At 34.6% G+C, this 4,420-nt stretch overlaps 1 pseudogene; it reads right to left on the reverse strand.

Annotated features, from left to right (window-relative positions):
• Positions 1-1,158: 1,158 nt before the first annotated feature.
• Positions 1,159-1,394, reverse strand: LOC125913642 (mediator of RNA polymerase II transcription subunit 21-like; annotated as a pseudogene).
• Positions 1,395-4,420: the final 3,026 nt, after the last annotated feature.

The raw sequence follows: 4,420 nt of genomic DNA on the forward strand, positions 1-4,420 counted from the left end.
ACACACACACATACACACACACACACACCTCTTAGCAATACATTGTTCAGTTTTGTGGTATTATATATGTGATACCATATATTATATAGTTTTCTGACTCACTTTTTTCACTCAACATCGTGTTTCCAAAATTCATCTTTTTTGGGCATATTTGTAATTCATTAATTTTATTACTATGTATACTGTCTTGTGAATAAAGTTGAATCAACATAATTTTTTTGGTTCTCATTATTTATTCACTGATGGATATCTGGATTGCTTCCCTATTCTTTCTGTTATGAACACAGTGCTACTATGAACATAGTTATATAAGAATCTCAGGGCACCTATGCAAAAGTTGTATCATAGTAATGTTCATTCCAAAGTGGTTGTAGCAATTTACACTCCCTCCAGTATAAGAATTCCCATTGAACCAAATGCTCTGCAACATTTGGTCTTGACAGCTTTCTTGATTGTTTTGTAGTGCTGCCTTTATCATACATTGAGTTCTCATACATAGATAGGTGTGTCTGGACTCATTGGAATAGTCAGCGGTTCATTTACATGGTATTGCACCAATAGCATATAACAGTTATTACTCTTTTGTAGAATATCTTAATATATCTGGTAGAACAAGTTTCCCTCTTGTGTTTTTAATCTTTTATGTTTTTTGAATTTTAAAGTACATCTGTTTAATTATATTATAACCATTAATGCAATATCTGCCTCAATAATTTCATTCTGACAATAAAAAAAGATGGCATAATGATGGTTTTAAAGCTGGTTCAATCACAATTTTAGAGGCTTATTTATCAAGAGTGAAAACAGAAGACTATTAAAAATAGCTAAAAAGGTAACATGTGTCATAGTGCTTAATGTTTCTGTAACTGTTGGTAAGGCTTACACCTACGTCTGATGCAGAATTCTTAATGACACTGAAATAGTTATTTTCTCAACCGCAAGGTATGTACTGGTACTGTGGGTCTGGGAGAGACTGGGGATGGGTACTACGCCTCGTCTCCAGTTGTGACTATGCAACAGGAGCAAGTGCGCTTTGTATCTATTCCAGAAGCCCGTCCCCTCCATAAATAACATCCTCCAGATATGTAGCAGCTTCGTGGCTTTCTTCTTCCAGCTTGTACAAGCTAGCAGCCTGTATGTAAAGCAGCTGTAGATTCTTCACTGAGTAATGAATGGATCAAAACATCCATGTCTTTTGCTGTTCTTGCGATCAGTGCGGCAAAAAGCTAGACGTATTCTTCTGTAGGATTAGTTGGCAGATCTTTGTTCTTTGCTGTCTGTGCATCAGGAAAAGGGGCGGGAGGGCCACAATGCTGTAACACTCCAATGGCATTACAAAACTGATCTGCAAGGGCACTCACCACGTCCTGCAGCTGTGTGAGCCTATCAGCCATGTTCCTCCACGAGCTAAGGGAGGCCAGAGACCCTCTTTTGTTTTTACAGGTTAACTATCTGTGGCTCATTTCTTTTTCTGAAATAAATTTTAGAGTAATCATTCTTCAAAACATACAACAGATTTTGTTTGTGGTTCCCTTGAATATTTATTTAGGTTGATTTAGGCAGTAGTGACTTCTTATAATATTGAGACATACGCAAAAGCATGAAACACCTCTTTATTTAAATCATCTTCTATGTTATTTACAGCTTTGAGGTTTTGTTCACAGAGGTCTTATGTATTCTTTTAAGAAAGCAATTTATTGTTATTGCTGCTATTGCATTATCCTCTTAAAGTTAATTTCTATTTGGCTATCGTTGGTCTAGAGAACCAAATTTCTCTTAAATAGGTGTTCACATTATCTGCAAATTATGTCAGTTTTATGTCTCATCTTCTATTGCATATATTATTTATTTTTCTTTCTTTATAGTCTTTGCCAGAACCTCCAATAGCATGTTAAATAGCAGCAGTGTTAGTAGACCTTTTTGTCCTGTTCCTCATCTTACAAGGAACACATTAAAAGTTTTTCCATTAGGTACAAAATTTGTTGTAGGTTTTGGTATATATATCTTACAAGTTAGTCTTCTTCTATTCTTAATTTGCTAATAATGCCTTTTAGATAATGACAGCTTGCCTTTTATCAAATACGTTTTTTGCCTCAATTGTAAAAATTACATAATTTTTTCTCTTTAGTCTATTAATATCATGAATTATAATTGATTAAATTCAATTTATTTTAAATTATAAGACTATTCACTGGATGTGAAGAGAGAAATATGACATTTAGAGCTGCTGTAGTGTGGGCAAAGACCTTGTTTAACAGTGAAACCAATACACGGAGAAACAGCAGAACAAAACTAAGAGATTAAGACAGCCAGATCCTGACAATATTGTATGCATTGTGGCAGGAAGCCACACATGAATTCAGTACTCCCCTAAACATTTGTTGGGTAAGCCAATAAATTATCTGAAACCAGTGTGAGTTTGCTTTTGAGGTACTTAATTTGAAAACATTACTCACATAATTCAGGGTTTGTTTTCTTTCCAGCTGTCTAACACTATTTATGAAATAGTCAATTCTATCTTCATAATTTTGGATGCCTCCTTTACTTTGACATCAATTTGCAAAAATTTATGGGTCTGTTTCTTAACAGCGCTCCACTTCTTTGTCTGTTTGGTTTATTCCTATACCAGTGGCATTCTCTAGCTCTTCATAGAGCTAGAACAAACAATCCTAAAATTTGTACAGAACCAGAATAGATCCCAAATAGCCAAAGCAATCCTGGGAAAACAAAAACAACAACAGCAACAGCAACAAACAAACCAAAGCTGGAGGCATCACAATTCTGGACTTTAAGCTGTATTACAAAGCTGTAGTCATCAAGACAGTGTGGTACTGGCATAAAAACAGACATACAGATCAATGGAACAGAATAGAGAACCCAGAAATGGACCCACAGATGTATGGTCCACTAATCTTTGACAAAGAAGGAAAGAGTATCCAACGGAAAAAAAGACAGTCTCTTCAGCAAATGGTATTGGGAAAACTCGACAGCGACATGTGGAAGAATGAACCTAGACCACTTTTTTATACCATACACAAAAATAAACTCAAAATGGATGAAAGACCTAAACATAAGACAGGAAGCCATCAAAATCCTAGAGGAGAAAAGAGGCAACAACCTCTTTGAACTCAGACACAGCAAACTTCTTGACTTCTTTCCAGAGGCAAGGGAAACAAAAGCAAAAATGAACTTTGGGACCTCATCAAGATAAAAAGCTTCTATACAACAAAAGAAACAATTAGCAAAACTAAAGGGCAACCAGTGGAATGGGAGAAGATATTTGCAAATGACATATCAGATAAAGGGGTAGTATCCAATTCTGTAAAGAATTATCAAAATCAGCACCCCAAAAAACAAATAATCAGTGAAGAAATGGGCAAAAGACATGAATAGACACTTCTCCAAAGAAGATATCCAGATGGCTGACAGACACGGAAAAGAATGCTCAACATCTGGGAAATACAAATCAAAAGCACAAAGAGACACCACCTTACACTTGTCAGAATGGCTAACATTAACAACTCAGGCAACAACAGACGTTGGTGAGGATGCAGAGAAAAAGAAACTCTTTTGCACTGCTGGTGGGAATGCAAACTGGTGCAGCCACTCTGAAAAACAGTATGGAGGTTCCTCAAAAAATTAAAAATAGAACTACCCTACGACCCAGCAATTGCACCATTAGGTATTTATCCAAGGGATATAAGTATGCTGTTTCGAAGGGGCACATACACCCCAATGTTTATAGCAGCACTATCAACAATAGTCAAAGTGTGGACAGAGCCCAAATGTCCATCGACAGATGAATGAAAAAAGAAGATGTGATATATATATATATATATATATATATATATATGATGTAATATTACTCAGCAATCAAAAAGAATGGACTCTTGCCATTTGCAACAATGTGGATAGAATGAGAGTGTATTATGCTAAGTGAAATAAGTCAGAGAAAGACAAATATCATATGACTGCACTCATATGTGGAATTTAAGATGCAAAACAGATGAATATAAGGGAAGGGAAGCAAAAATAAGATAAAAACAGAAGGGGGATACAAACCATAATAGACTCTTAAATACAGAGAACAAACTGATGGGTGCTGGAGGGGAGGTGGGTGGAGGGATGGGCTAAATGGGCAAGGGGCATTAAGGAGGACACTTGAGATGAGCACTGGGTGTTGTATGTAAGTGATGAATCACTAAATTACTAAATTCTACTCTCAAAATCATTATTACACCTTATCTTAACTAATTTGGATTTAAATTAAAATATATATATATATACATATATATAAGTATATATATACTTATAAGTATATATATATATAATAATTATATATAATAATTATATAAATATATAATTATTATATAATAATTATATATAATAATTATATAAATATATAATTATTATATAATAA

The sequence above is a fragment of the Panthera uncia genome, assembly GCF_023721935.1.
Source record: "Panthera uncia isolate 11264 chromosome C1 unlocalized genomic scaffold, Puncia_PCG_1.0 HiC_scaffold_4, whole genome shotgun sequence".
NCBI classification, from domain to species: domain Eukaryota; kingdom Metazoa; phylum Chordata; class Mammalia; order Carnivora; family Felidae; genus Panthera; species Panthera uncia.